Here is a 16401-nt window from a genome sequence, read left to right as displayed (position 1 = left end):
AACCCTCACAACAAACCCATGTGGTAAATACAAATATTACCCCACATTACAGTTGGGGAAACTGAGGCACTGCAGGTCACAAATCACCATTCAGGAAAAGGGAGAAGGGAAAACAGCACACTGCAGTCACTGGTCCACAATGTATACTTTTTCCTGCAGGTAAGGGCCAGCGAGGGCTCCTTGCCCCACAGGCAGAATGGGTTTCTGGTCAGCCATCCCAGGAACCCTTGGTTTTGCTTTGCAGCAGGTTGTTCCCTGGCTCTGCCTAAGTGACTCTGCCCGCGTGGTAGCCCTTCTTGGTTTGGCGGGGGTGGGGTGGGTGTGGAGGGGACCTGAGAATTTCTGTAGAGGCTGGGGGATCCACTCTTCACAGGCCATAAGCATCTCCTTGGAGATCAAACCTCTTAAAAACTCGGTTAGATGTTGGCAGATCTGATCTCTGGCAACTCTGGGCTAAAGGCCCAGATCTAGTAGAGCTTGGTTTTTAAAACTTGAAGCCCATCTTTGTGATAATCTGTATTCCTGCCCATACTCTTTACCCTCAGCTTAATGGCTTCAATCTCTTCTTCAGCTTTGGGAAAACCTGAAACAATAGGGGTCTGCCCTTGCTAGTGTACATCCCAAGGAATATGCTGCCTTAGTAGAAATGACTGCCTCTTTGTGGCCAGAGGGGTTTGGGAGGGGTTTGGGGCATGAATTCCCACTCTATTTCCTTGCTTCTTCCAAAGGCCTGGTCCTGCTCTATTTTCCTGTTTGTTCATGCACCTCTGATTGAAACACAGACTCTGGCTCTTGCATTTCTGCAAGGCACACATCATCTGACCCTTTCCAGTTACCTGGCTGCAGGCAGAAGGGCTAAAAGCTTGGGTTCCAGAGCAAGACTAGCTGAGTCTGCTGCTGCGTTCTGCCACTTCCTAGCTGTGTAGCCTCGGTCAGGTTACTATATCTCCCTGGGCCTCAGGGTTGTTTTTTTAACTGTAAAGTAGGGGTGACAACAGTATCCACTCTATGGAACTATTGTGAAAATTGAATGGGGAGATCCATGTGAAGTGCCTAGAATGGTACCTGGCAGGTAGCCCGCCAAGAATATGACCTGTTACTGCTACCAGAGATGTTGGCTGTTTTCCTTACACCTTCAAGTGTGCTAACATGGCCAGCAGCTTATGCCCTTCTTAAAATACTTTACTGAAGCCATTAAGAGGTAGCTAACAAATTCCAAGATCCTGGTGTGTTTCTGTCATTTCTCCCAAAGAACTGGCTTGAAGGGTTTGAATCCCAAGACAGAATAGTGTAATCGGTTCCCTTGTTTCTCACATAAGGACACAGATAGGGAGTCCTACCTATTCCACCCCTCATCTTTCTTTAGCTGGTCCTATATTTTGGCGTTAGATAGTTGGAACATCCCATCCCAAATACCAAACTCTTTATTAAGACGTTGATTGGACCAGCTCAGGTCATGTGTTCATCCCTGGGGAAACCACCGTGGCTGGGAGGTTGGAGGGGAAGCTCCGACTCAACCACAGGAAACGAATTAATACCAGATAATAGGGGTTCCTCTTGCCAGAAGAAAGGGGTGTGGACTGCTGTATCCTGAAAAGACAGGCCGAGCCACCTGTTGATGGAACAGAGCTAAGCTTGTTATGCTTCCTGCAGTCAGGGAGGGATACCACCTTAAGTCTTAACCATGTCTCGGCAGGAGGAATTCAGATTTTCAGGCTTGGGCTGGATGACCTTAAAACATATCTTGAGACTGGGCAGAGTTATCATATGAGAGCTAAAGCTTTGGGTGCAGCACTTTGTGGGCACATTGCAGTGAGATCTTGCAGTAGCCTTGATGAGAAAGCTCTTAGTCTTGGTTAAGTAAGCTAAGTGGTTGGTTCATAGTGTTATGAAAGTTAACAAGGTAATAGTCCTTATGTGTGTTTCTTATTCCTGTTGTAGACTGCAGTTTCCTTAATGATACAGTGTCTTATTTTTTATCACCCAAAGTCAGGGAATACAGCAAAGCCTTGTGCACAGCAGATTCTCAATATATTTGTTGAATGTGGAAGGTCTTGAAGCCTTGTTGGGTTTCTAGAAAGAAATGTAGCTTTTGGTATATCCAGCCATAAAATTTCCTTAAAGGAATTAATATAGTGTTTTCTTGATCAGCAACTTTTATCAGAAAAACCCTGCAGTGTACTTTTCTCTTCTACCAGTGTGCATGACCCATCAAACAGGTGGGAGAAATTTCAGCTTCTGGCTGGTGCTGGAAAGGAAATTTGCCCACAAATGGTAGTGATGCCAGTGCTTAGGAACTCAGAAGCACTGCAGGAAAATGGGAATCAAGCCCCATCACTTTGTTATTTTCTTGTGAATGGAATCAGTATTAGGGCTTGAGTGACAGTACTGTCACTTAGAGAAGTGACGTCTTTTTGTATAATCTGAATTGAATGCCACAAATATACAGTTTCCATGATTTGAATACTAGATGGAAAGAGAAGTAGAAAACTAGATGTGTATTTTTGCTGAAAAGTGTTTTGAGTCAGTGACAAAGGGCCTGTTTCCTATCTGTGGTCTAATCCCACCCTAAGCCTGGGAGGAGCTTCCTATAGGGTGAGGAAGTTCATGGAGCAGAGAAAGCACTGCTCACGTCACTTCCAGCCCTGGAGGATATCAAGGTGACGCTGGGCTTAAGGGACAGAGGTGAAAGATCTAATAAGAGGCAGTGTGATTCAAGTGGTTTGTGCCTAGAGGTGATTTTTCTCATAAAGTCTGGTGTGTTTGTATAGGTTTGCTGGCTGGTCTTATTTTACCAAAGTTTCTGCAATTGAAGCAATGCCTTTTTGAAAGTCTGGGATGGGGCAGGGGAGGGGGGCAGGTACTATATTAGTTCCCTAGGGCTTCCATAACAAAATATCACAAGGTAAGTGATTTAACACAACAGAAACTTATTGTCCGACAGTTTGAGGCTAGAAGTCCAAAATTAAGGTTTCAGTAGGGCCTTGCTCCCTCTGAAACCTGTAGAGGATTCCTTCCTTGCCTCTTCCACGCTTTTGGTGGTTTGCAGACAACTTGGTGTTCCTTGGTTTGTAGCTGCATTAATCCAATCTCTGCCTTCGTTGTCATGTGATGCTCTCCTTGTATTTCATGGCCATCTTCTTAAAAAGGTCATATTAGACTAGGAGCCCACCCTTCTTGAGTATGATAATATTTTAACTTAGTTACAGCTGCAACAACTCTATTTTTCCAAGAAAGTCAATTCCTCGGAACTAGGTGTAGGACTTCAACATACCTTTCTTTGAGGGGAACACAATTCAACCAATAGCAAATACTAAATCTTCTTCTAAAACTTTTTAAATGTTGCTATTTTTTCTACATAATACCATTCATGGAGAAGGGGCCCATTGCATGGAAGGAGGTCTGCTTTGAGTTGCATACTTCCCCCAGCACCCCACCTCTTCATAAGGGAGTATCTTTTAGTAATTATAAATCTAAAAGAATAGGCTAGATTAGTCTCATACTGTTAATCATGCCTTGATGTCTATTTAATTCATTTTTGATTTCTATTTTTAATTAAAAACAAGGTATCTTTCTTAGCTAAGTACGTGAATTGGCAGGGTTTCATGCCAATAAATTATGTCTGTGAATTTAGTGTTCTCAGTGTATACTGTTCCACACAAATTAATTTCTGCCACCCTTGAATACCTGGAAGGTAACCACCAGTCAGAATTCCTCTTAAAGCATGGGACGCCTGGGTGGCTCAGTCGGTTAGGCGTCTGACTTCAGCTCAGGTCATGATCTCACAGTTCGTGGGTTTGAGCCCCACGTCGGGCTCTGTGCTGACAGTTCAGAGCCTGGAGCCTGCTTCAGATTCTGTGTCTCCCTCTCTGTCTGTCCCTCCCTGGCTCACTGTCTCTCTCTCTCTCTCTCTCAAAAATGAATAAACATTAAAAAAAAAAAATTCTTTTTAAAGCACCAGATATTGACTCTAGCTAATTAGAAGAAAAAGAAGGAGAAGAAGGAGGAGGAAGAGGAGTAGAAGAAGAAATTACTAGAAAGATACGGGTCAGCTCAATATTTAAAAGAAAATCAAAGAAGCAGGAACTGTGGCAGCTCTGGCAATTAGGAACAATCTCCTCAGGGCTCCACCCATGAGATAAAGGAACTCTGATTGACCTTAGGCCCCACATCATCAGCTCCACACGGAAATTCAAGGAGTGAGCATCCTGACTGTCCAGCTGGAGCCCTGTGCCCACCCCGGGACAGGGCAGGGCACCTTGATGGAAAGTCCCACCGAGACTGTGCCCAGCGCAGGGAAGGGGATTCTCTGGAGCAAAACCAAGAGCAATGGAGTCAAGGCAATGCTCTTCCCATCCTCGGAGCCATCTGACATGTTTGTTTTAGATTTCTGGGTACCAGACATCATAAATCTCTAGTTCTGTGGAGGCACTTGTGGTAGAGAGGAGTCACCAGAGACCTGTTCCATAACTACTTTAAGAAAATTAAAAAACAAAACAAAACAGATCCAATGCTAGAGTTTTATCACGTTAGATACCATAACAAACGCTGTTGACTTTATCAGTTTTCTTATCTGAATAGCCAATCTGGGGATAAAGAACAGAAAAGGAGCATTCATTTACCCTGTTTGTTATGATCATCACTGAAATATTCTATAGCCCAAAGTATGACAACTCCATAATCCTTCTGAGACTTTAACTTGGAACACACTCTCTTTAACCAAAAGTGCCCAATTGTGAGAGAACATTCTGACCTTTGGTCTATCTGGTTATCTGGTGGACCCACAGCAATGCCATCTACTTCTACTACCTTAATCTGGGCTGCGTTATGACTTTCATAGGTCCTTGGCACTTTTGCCTTCATGTACCTCCTTTTCCATAAAAGATATTAAAAATTATATATATATTTTAATGTTTATTTATTTTGAGAGAGAGAGAGAGACAGAACGAGCAGGGGAGGGGCAGAGAGAGAGAGAGAGAGAGAGAGAGGGAGAGATGGAGAGAATCCCAAGCAGGCTCCACGCTATCAACACAGAGCCCGACATGGGGCTCTATCACACCCTCACTGTGAGATCTTGACCTGAGCCAAAATCAAGAGTTGGATGCTTAACCAACTGAACCACCCAGACGCCCCCCCAAATTATATTTTTTTTATTATACTGGTCTAAAGACAAGTAGAATCCAGGATAGAGTCATTATTATGTATTTATGTTTTTCTTCTGTTTTTAAAAGAAATTCCAAGTAAAACATTTTTACTGGCACCTCAAAGTCCTGTGACACGGAGCCCAGTGTGCCTCATGGGAAAGTCAGCCCTGTGCTCAGTTTGACACATGCCCACCTCATTTCTATGCCTCAGCACTGCTCTATGAACGATCCAGAACCCACACGCAAAGGCCCCTCTCTGAGAAATATGTGCTCAGGAAGCCTGCATGCAGACAGCAGCTCCACTCTCACTAGCTGCTGACCTGGACTCATCCCCACCGTCCTCAGTTTCCGCATTTGTGGCGTGCAGGTGATAATACCAGGTACCTCTGTGATTTCTTATCAAGATCACCTGAGAAAATGTAAACATTTCCCACAGGATCTCACCTATGGCAGATACTCCATATATGCCAGCTACACTTATTTCTTGTGACTGCTGTTCCTAGGCTATGAATATAATGACCTCACAGAAGTTGCCCCTGGAGGAAATCTGGTTGATTATTTAATGACTTGACCCCTTCCATGACCTGATACACCTGCAGAAGGGGATTTGACGAGGAAGTCCAGGTGGATCACGTGTAGTAGTACCATTACTCAAAAACAGCTCTCCCCAAAGAGGTAGGACTTTATCTACGTTTTATTTCAGAGACGCCGGAACGCAGAGAGCTGACGCAGTGAGACTGTCCCGTGTTTGCTAGGATTGTCGGCGCCATTGTTGGGTTCCAGGTTCAGGTAGGGATATCAAGCTGTCCTGTAACAGAGTAGCCAGTGCTGCTGGTGCGCATTTCTGTTACGGAGAGGGGGTGTCGTTTTCTGGCTAGCTCCAGGGTCCGTCCGGGCTGGTGGGGAAATGCCCAGCCCCTTCGCTGTGGCAGATTCATGCACGGTGATTCTGTGCCACTAAAATCTAAAGAGAAAGGCTTGGCCTGTGGCGTTTTCTCAGCTCCATTTTCAGAGGCGTGAATAGGTATTTTCTAGTAGTGCTGATGTTTATTTGTTCTGAAGCCTCTTCTGGTCTGTTGTGGGTCTTGAACTTCACTGGTCTTCAGAGGCAGCTTTGTAAGGTGGGGTTTTAATGTCACATACTCTTCGGTTTGTTGCGTCGCTTCAAAGCTTTCCCATCATGGTGCCTCCCAGAGGTCTCTGTAAACATGGTGATTATTGTGTCTCTGGCACAATCCCTCTTCTGTTTCCTTCTGAGGTTTGTAAAGGTATTCAAGCTCTACTGTACAAGAAGCTGGGGTAAATCTCACCAAGGGTGGCTGGCATGAAATGGCAGCTGCTGTGGACTCTTTACAAGGTAAACCCTGGTTCCATAACCCATGATTCTGTTTAGATCCGGACACGTCCAACACCTAGGAAAACCCACGGGAAGAACAATTCAGTGATGACAGACAAAGCCGGAGACAATTACCCTCGGTCCGGGCTTGTCCACATGCAACGGGAACCCTAAAATAACAGAAGCTGCAATATTATGGACGTTATTTTTCTCTGACAAAACAGAAGCCTGGAGGCAGGCATCCCAGAGCGGGTACAGCCAGTGGTGTGCTGGGGCTGACTTGTTCCAGCTTCTGAGAACCGGTTGTTAGCATCCCTTCCCACCTCTAAGTTCAGTGATGTCACACTGGCAACTTCAAATTGGCCATGGTGGAGTCTTTATGTTACAGAAATTGGCAAATGCTACAACTCGGGGGTTTTCTCTCCAGAGAGCTTGTTGTTTAACATTTAACAGATTACCACTGTGTGTAGTTGTGTGGAGGGTCAGGGACCCCGGCTCTTTGTATCCTACTGTTCCACCGTCCTTTCGTGTGGCTCCTGTTCTTATGATCCTCCATGCCCAAAATTGCTGCAAAAGTTCCAGACATTCAATTACACATTCCAGCTGGCAAAAAAAAAAAACCCAAGAGAACATATATTGGGCCACAGTAGTCTTTTAAAGAGGTTTCTGGGAAGCTGTTATACACTTCTTTGGTCGGTGCTTAGACACATGGCTGTACCTAGCTGTAAGAGAGGCTGGGAGATGTAGTCTTTATTTGGGGGTCCATCTGTCAAGCATAAAGGTAGGGATCTGTGGTAGACTGAGTTCTAAGACACCCCAGTGCTCTTCACCCTGTATCATCTCCTCCCCTTGAGTGTGGGTGGATCCTGCACATATGATACCACTCCTGTGATTGGGTCATATTCCAAATTAATCAGCTTTAAGATAGGGAGATTACCCGGGTAGGCCTGACCTTCAAATCGGGTCTAGAGGTCGGACATGGAGGAAGTCAGAGATTAGCAGCATGAGAAAGATTCACTGGCTTGCTGGCTTGAAGATGGGGTCATTGCTGGCTTGAAGAAGGGGTGGGGTGGCTCTGAGACAAGGGAAGCAGGTAAATCTGGGACCTGGAAGTGGCCCCCCACTAAGAGTCAGCAAGGACATGGAGATCTTCTTCCTCTAACCACAAGGTGCTGAATTCTGCCAACAACAAAAATGCTGAGCCTGGAAGTGGGTTTTTCTCCAGAGCCTCCCGAGCCTGCCCAGAGTGGCTGACACCCTGATTTTAGCCCTGTGACACCCTCCTGAGCAGCGAACCCAGGCACTGCTGGGAATTTGACCTAAAGAGCTGTGAGTTGGTTCATGGGGGCTGTTTTAAGCTGCTAAGTTTGTGGTAAATTGTTATGCAACAAATGAAAACAAATACAGGATCTATTTGTATTACTAAGGAAGAAAGAAAAAACAGGTTTGGGAGTCTACAACTTGCAGTCTTTGACTCATCAATGCACTAAAACCCCAAAATGTGTTGAATGTGATGGAAACAGAGGCTGGTAAGACCTAGATCCCTGCAGGCATCTGTGGCCAAGATTAGGTTCTTACAAAACTTTAGTATGGAGAACACCAGTGTCTCTCACAATTGAGTCTCTGGACAGACCATATGCCTTGAGCCCCCACTTCCTTTCCTGCTCTGGAAGCTTTTGTCCTATCAGCTGGAGGCCTGTAGTCGAGCAGCTCTTCAAGCTGTCTTTCTGCTTGTCCAGGTTGTTTTAGTGTGAGGGGAGCCACCCAGCCTCTCATCCAGTTGTGCAAGAGAGGAGGATGGAGTGTGTCCAGAGTAGGGGAGGGAGATTTGACTTTTTTGATCCCCCACTACGAGTTCTGCCTTTAGTGAGTCTGCTCTGTGTCCCCTTCCTGTTGGAGTGAAGAAAAGCAAGAGTATCATTAAGAGAACTCTATTTCCATCTTTTAAAGCTCAGGATTTGGGGTTTCCTTTAGTCACAGGGCCCTTGGTCCTCTTTGTGTGACAAAAATCTCCTTTAACTGGGATTATTACCTTTCGTGTTTTCCCCTCACCCTCTAAATCCCATGATAGCTCTGAAGACCTACAGCTCTTTGGAAATTTTTGGAGAAAATTGTAAAGGTGATGCTGAGATATTTCAAGTCACTTTATTAGTCATAAGGAGCATCACAAGGATAGCTGTCACACACTGAGTTCTAATTGTATGCCAAGCACAGTGCGAAACACTCTGTGTTATCAAAACATACTCCAAATATTATCAAGTAACTTGCCCAGTTCCACCCACTACTAATTGACAGAGTTGGGACTTGAATCCCTGACTGGCTCCAAAGCCCATTGTCTTAACTACTCTGTGATTCTCGATGAACTGCTCAATCTGAGACAGTGGAGGGGCCAGGGATGCATTTTCCTGATAATGACAAAGGATTGATGCTCAGGCAGCAGAAAAAGAGGTGTGAGCATATGGGTAGTAATTGGAATAAAGATGATTTATAAAAATTTATTTTGAGAGTGAGAGAGCAAGCAGGTGAGGGATGAAGAGAGAGGGAGAGAGAGAATCCCAAGCAGGCTCTGTGCTATCCGTGCAAAGCCCACTGTGGAGCTCGATCCCATGAACTGTGAGATCATGACCTGAGCCGAGATCAAGAGCAGATGCTTAACTGACTGAGCCACCCAGGCACCCCAAGAAAAAGGATGATTTTTAAAGTAGTTTGATTTAATCTGGCATTTCTTGTGTATGTGGTAGCCTTTCCAGAAGAATCACAAATAGGACACCAAAATCCTTGATGAATAAGAATAATGATGAAAATCTTTAATAAAGATCTTCTTAGAGGCAGGGTGAGAAAGGAAGGAGCATACCACACAATACACTATGAAACCTTGCCCGCCATCTTTATTATTGCCCCTGCCAGAGTACCACATGGCAGTCCTATGTCCTGATCTTCCCTGTCCCTTCTAATTTCCCTGCTTCCCAGCCTCTCTTCTCTTTCCTGCCTTCTTACCTCTTCTTTAACAGGTAACTCCACACTCTTACTAACATGATTCAGTTAGTGCCTCCCCCAATGTTTCCAATAACTCTGCACATTGCCTTCATCAGAACTAAAGTGACCCAGTGGCCAGGCCCAAGAACTCCCTTGAAAGGTTTACTGCAAGATATTTGTGCCCATCACATGAGGAAGCTACAGCCATCTCTTAGTGCACAGGGTGTAGGTATGTGGATACCTGGGCACCTGACATCGGGCATATATCTCAGGATCTCAGACTCAGTTATGTGGTGTCCTAGTATGTGCTCTGCTGGGTTTCAATCGTTCAGTAGTGTCCCAAACAGACATGGCACCAGCCCTCAGGAAGCAGCATGTCTTGGGAGGTGGGGTGGGATAGGGATACAAATTGTGGAAAGTGCTATTAGGTAAAAGGATACCATGCTGTGAAAGTGAATACCAGGAGGGAAGTCAACCTTTTATGAAGGGACACTGAAGCTGGTTGAGAAGGAGCCAGCAAGGAAAAGAGACTCTGTTACTGACAAATGGAACAGCATGTTGAAGGCCTGGAGGAAGGTAGGGCCTTGGTGAAGTAAGGGAGCGGAAAGGACAAAGGATACTTGGCTTAATTAGCTGGTGTGGGGGGCGGGCAGCACATGCAGGGCTTTAAGTCACACTGAGCTGGAGTAAGTTTTTTAAAACTGATGTTCAGGTGTGATTTTTAAAAATCTGCCTATTCCTGGGGCTGCTGTAACCAAGTACCACAAACCGTATAGCTTAAAACAACAGAAACTTCTTAGTTCTGTAGGCTAGAAGTCTCAAATCACGGTCTCAGCTGGGCCATACTCTCTCTCTGCAACTCTGGGTAGAATCCTTCTTTGCCTCTGCGAGCTTCTGGCTGTGGTCTGAGATCCATGGCACTCCTTAGCTTGCAGCTGCGATACTCCAACCGCGTCCATCTTCGTATGGCGCTCTCTCTCGTGACAACAGGCATATCAGACAAAGGGGCTGCACTACTCTTGTATGACCTTATTTTAATTATGTCTGCAATGACCCCATTTCTAAATAAGATCATAGCCTGAGGTACTGGTGGGTCAGTCTTCGGTATATCTTTTTGGGGGACATAATTCAACCTATAACAACTGGTGAGGAAATAGATTTTACCATGTAATGAAGAAATTGGATTTTTTTTTCCCTTAGATACTCCATTGTTCCAAAGCTGTCAGTGTCTTAAGTTCCAGCACATTTAGTGCTAATTCAAATATGGTAAATCCCTAATCAACAAATGGAATTTGTTTTTAGGCAGCTACAGTTGGCCCTTGAACAACACGGGTTTGAACTGTGTGGGCCCAATTATAGATAGATTTTTTTTATAGTTCAGCACTGTAAATGTATTTTCTTCCTTATTTTCCCCTCTAGCTTACTGTACCATAAGAATGCATTATATAATTGGGGCTCCTGGGTGGCTCAGTTGGTTAGGCGACCGACTTCAGCTCAGGTCATGATCTTGCAGTTTGTGAGTTCGAGCCCCATGTCTGCATGTCTGGCTCTGTGCTGACAGCTCAGAGCCTGGGGCCTGCTTCAGATTCTGTGTCTCCCCCTCTCTTTACCCCTCCCCTGCTCACGCTCTGTGTCTCCCTGTCTCTCAACAATACATAAACTTAAAAAAAAAAAAAAAAGAACGCATTATATAATATATATAACATATAAAAGTATGTGTTAATTGACTGTTTATGTTATTGGCAAGCCTTCCAGTCAACAGTAGGCTCTTAGTAGTTGAGTTTTAGAGGAATCAAAAGTTATCAAGTTATACATGCATTTTTGACCGTATGAGGTTGGAGGAGGGTCATTGCCCCCAACCCACACATTGGTGAAGGGTCAACTGTATATTATAATCATGGCTACCATTGAAATACAAACTAAATAGAAACTTATCTTCTGTTAGCTAGATGGCTAACAGAAGCTTGCCATCTAGTTCCAGGGCAGACATGGACTTTAATGCAGTTAGAGAAAAGAGATTGTATATTTGCATTATGTTCTGATCCAGAAATGAGTGCAGTAGAGCCTACAAAAGTATATTAATTGTCAGATGCTGACTGCATTTGCCAGGATATTTTTGACTGTAAGAGAAAACTCAAAATTAACTGGCATAAACAATAAAGGGAATTCTTGGATAGAAGATAAATGAAAGGTCTAAGATTGTAAAGGTCAGCTTTTCACTATCACCAGGTATCAAGTTTCTGCAGTGTCATCATGAAGTCATCTACTTTTTGTGGTTTCCAGATGGATCATCTTTGTCATAGCATTTCCTGTATAAGTTCTGAGATTCTCTCTAATTGGACTGGCTTAGGTAACAATAAGCTAACATTATGTGGGGTGAGTAGAGGGATGTGGGATGGGCTGATTGCTTTGCAAAGGTCGTATGCCCTACCCTTGTGGACAGAGCTGAAAGCAACTTTCCTGGATCCGCACATGAGAGAATGTGTGTGTGTGTGTGTGTGTGTGTGTGTGTGTGTGTGTGAGAGAGAGAGAGAGAGAGAGAGAGAGAGAGAGAGAGAGAGAAGTGAGGGGGGGATTGGGGCAGGAAGGAGCCACTGGGAAGAGACACGGGGTAACTAGATAGTGGGTGGTAACCACAAATGCACATTACTCAGTGGGTCATGCTTTTTCCAAAGCTAAAAGGGCCCGGGCCTTGAGAGTGTAGGATGTGAACAAGGCTGTAGGGGCCAAGGGTGGGAAGCTTACTAAAGCTTCCAGTCCAAGAGAAACACAGGACCATAAAAGTAGTATGGGTGGAGGTAGGATTTTAGAAAAATTTTGAAACAAAGCCATGCTATTGAGATTTAATGCTATAGGCCACTGAGGACAATTACAAGCTCTGAGCCTGTGGTGTGCAATTGATTGAAGTGTAGAGAAGTGGAAGCAGGAAAAGCAACAAGAAAGCATGGAGGTAATACCCACAAGAGATTCTGAAGTCCTGAAACAGGATGGTAGCAGAGGAAATTAATGCTTTTTGGAGACATCATGAGGGATGATCTCTAACATTTGATGACTGGTGACAGTAAGGGGAATCAATGATTATTTCAAGATGCTGATTCAGAAAGATGAAAAAGTATTGCAGTGCTACTAACAGAGAAGGAAGGTTTGGGATGGAAGCTGGTTCATAGGACAGGGAGAGAAGGAGTAGTGGTTTTTGGCCACTTTGAGTTTAGAGTAACAGACCATCAACAGGGAGCTGGATGAGTATAGCTAGAAAGAAGAGCTGAGGGGGTGACCCTCAGGGATACCCATGGTTAGAGGAGCGGTTGAAAGAAACAAGGACTGTGCAATTCAAAGTCAGGGAAGGGATTTCCAAGGGGAATGGTGTTGAACAAGATGGAATTCATGATATCTGTGGATTTAAGTTGCAGGCCTAGAGGTTAGACCTAAGGAAGATAAAACATGGGAGAAGGTGAAAAATGGTCTATATACAAAAGAAATGAAATCAAATATAACTTGACTGATATGGTAGAAACTGTTGGTTATCTCCATCAAAAATATTCCTCAACTCTCCCTTGATTTATTATCTATTGCTGTGTGACAAACGGCCAAAACCTTAGTGACTTAATCCACGTTTATTATCCCACAGTTTCTATAGATCAGAAGTCTGGGTAGGACTTAGCTGGGTCCTTTGTTTAGGGTCTCGCCGAGCTGGAGGCAAGATGTTATCTGAGCTGTATTCGTATGTGGAGACTTGGCTGGGGAAGAATCCACTTCTAAGGTCATTCAGGTTGTTAGCAGAATTTATTTTCTATGATTGTAGGACTGAGAATCCCAGCTTGTTGCTGGCTGAGCCCAAGAGACCATCCTCAGCTCCTTGCCATGTGGGCCGCCCAACATGGCCACTTATTTCTTCAAAGTCAGTTTGGGAGAGATACTCTAGAATGAGTCTTAGCAAGACAGAATTGTATATCATGTAACACCATCACAGAACAAACATTCCATCACTTTTTCCATATCCTATTGGCTGGATGCAAGTCACACATCCCACTCACACTCAAGGAGAAGGAATTACACAAAAGTGTGGAAACCAGAAGATGGAGATCTTTGGGGGTTACCTCAGAGTCTGTCTGCTATTCGATGACCTCAAGTTTGTTTGGGATCTTCTTGTGTCTAGCGCTAGAACATGACTGATCTCAGCTAACTGTGATACTGTTTCCTGCTTTCCCAATCTCTCTTGCTGTTCAGAAGGGGTCATAGGAACCATGTCTGGCAATGGCAACTAAGTGGAAGTCTCTTTGGAGGTTCTGGGAAATCTTTTGGGTTCTCCTGCTAGATGGGAAGGGACACAGTTGACATCACTTTTTCTCCTTTTTAAGTCTCAAATGTGTATGTGATAGTGGAACTAAAGCAGCACAGGACCAAGAGCGAGAGGCCAAGAGAATCATAGAGATTTCAGCCTTAGGACTGATGAGCTGCTGAACTCACGCTGGTAATACCTATAGCTGGACTTCTTGGTACGTCAGAATAATTCATTTTCATTTGTTTAAGCCACTCTAGCATGTTCTGTGTTACTTGCAGCCAGAAGCATTCCTAACTAATACAATTGGCCATGATTTTTCTGCCTTTAGCCCTGAGTAACTATATGTCTGACCGAAGTAGACAATTTTGAGCATATCCACTGAGCCTGTGATCTTTACTGTCTGAGCATCTCGGCATATGCAAATGACCAGCTTGGCTCTGGTCACAGCTGGTTGAACCAGGAAAGCACTCTTGGCAAAAACTGGACCAATCTGATTCTTGTTTGCATTTAACCTGAGAGACACAAAAACAGGCTGTTGAGAGTTGAGTCCATGTGGGGCTGAAAAGTTGTTAAAGATGATTCTGAATTTCTTATCTGGAGTTGTAACTCTGGGTTACCAGGAGGATAAAGATGTTGTTAGCTAATAGTGGGAACATCAATGGGAGACTAAGTTTTGGGGAAAAAGATGATGAATGTGATTTGCTGCATGTATGTGGGGTTATAGCATAACATAGATGTGGCTCATCCAAAAAAGAAATTGAAGGCTGTATTCGATGCTCAGATCTGTCAGAACTGAAGTGTGGACTTGGAATCAGCTGCATAGAAGTGGTGGGTGGAGATTTATGAATGAATACGTCTTCCAAAGATGAAGATTAGAATGAGAGAACACCTACACTTCAGGGGCAGGCAGGAGAAGAGGGCATCGAAGGAGGCTGAGAAGTCAAGAGCCATGTGTCTGCAGAACAGAGGCATATCCTCCTTTTCAAGTCTTCATTCTAATATTTCTGCTGCACATTTGCTTGGTCGTTTGCCCTCCTTTGGATTCTAGGTTCTGGAGAAATTGCCTATACCAGTGGTCTCAACTCTGTTAGACTTAACACTTTTTTTGTGTTGTATTTTGTAATATTTCCTCTACTACTTTGAGATGTAGTTTATAAATAATATAGCCACCCTATACACTTCATTAAAAATCAATATGATGCTCTATTGGTAAGAGAAAGAGAAAAGGAAAGTGATTTATAATTAATGTTCATCAATATGTAAATGTTTGGGCACAAATGTACTAAAAGAGACAGTGAAATAGAATTATAACTACCTATAATCCTTGCACATGTGATAGCTGCGAATGAAGTTTGATACAGGTGTGTTGTACCAAAGACTCAGACACCTTTGATGGCCCCACAATTGGGAACGTGGATTTCCACAACAGTAAACAACTCTTCACAAAATTTTGAGTGGGGGAAAAAAGGACAAGCTTCCCTTGATTTACACGGTGGATCTATTCCTGGAAAATTCATTGTACTACTGAATTACTATGCAAAAAACAGTGATGCCTACATGTGAAAAACTTAGATTCTAAATAAGAACATTGAACACAGAATTTTTCACCTGTGAATGTCTTTGGACCACACAAAAGTGTTATGGGATACTGGACAATTCATTGTGTAAGACTATTCTGTTTACTGCAGAATATCTAATGTTAGAACTACCGGGCACTGAGTGTAGGAAATAGAACAACTAAAACACCCTGCCAGTTTTCAAAATGCCCTCTGTGGGGCAGTGCTGTCTCCCCCCCCCCCCCCCCAGGTTCTCTAGTCCTGCTCCGTGGTTTCAGTGATAAAAAGGCAGAGATCAGGTGGCACTAACCATGGTAGACACTTCCCATCTCTGGAGAGCTGGGAGCAGGCGGGTCTGAGAATCAGCCTGCCAAGAGGAATAGACAAAGGCTCGTTAGGTGGAAGATAGTTTGCTCCTTCAAAAGTGAAATTCCTTAGGTAGAGATCTTGAGGACTCGAGTTTAAAAACATTCGTAAAAAGAAAATAACAATGCAAGCTTACTGTTTAAAATGCACCTCTTCTCCTTCACACAGAACCATTTACAGAGGCATTTGCTGCAGACATCTCTCATCCTCTTAGTTTCTTTCCCTTCCTTTTTTTTTTTTAAGTTTATTTATTTATGAGAGAGAGAGTGAGAGCGAGACAGAGTGATCATGAGTGGAGGAAGGGCAGAGGGAGTGAGAGAGAGAAAATCCCAGGCAGGCTCCGCACGGTCAGCACAGAGCTTGATATGGGGCTCAAACTCACAAACTGTGAGATCATGACCTGAACTGAAACCAAGAGTTGGCTGCTTAACCAACTGTACCACCCAGGTACCCGTCTTCTCCTTCCTTTAACAAGATTTGAGAACATCAAAAAACATATCAACTATAACTCCTGTCTTCACTTTTAAGATGATTATCAAATGGGTTCCAGAGAGATGTTATCTTGATGAGGATTTGAGACCCCTGGGTTCCTATCCATAATGTAAAAGAAGGACTGGAAATAGCTGCACGAGTCCCTTTCGCTTCACCCCTTCTTGCTCACCTTGTTATTAGTGAATTCTCTTCTGTCCCCTGAAGTTGTAAACGGTCAGCCCCAACTTAGCAGCAGCTCTGGAGAGAAGG

Source organism: Panthera pardus, unplaced genomic scaffold, assembly GCF_024362965.1.
Source record: "Panthera pardus isolate Hobbes unplaced genomic scaffold, ASM2436296v1 HiC_scaffold_6, whole genome shotgun sequence".
Classification (NCBI taxonomy): Eukaryota; Metazoa; Chordata; class Mammalia; order Carnivora; family Felidae; genus Panthera; species Panthera pardus.
Note: the sequence above shows the minus strand (reverse complement) of the source record.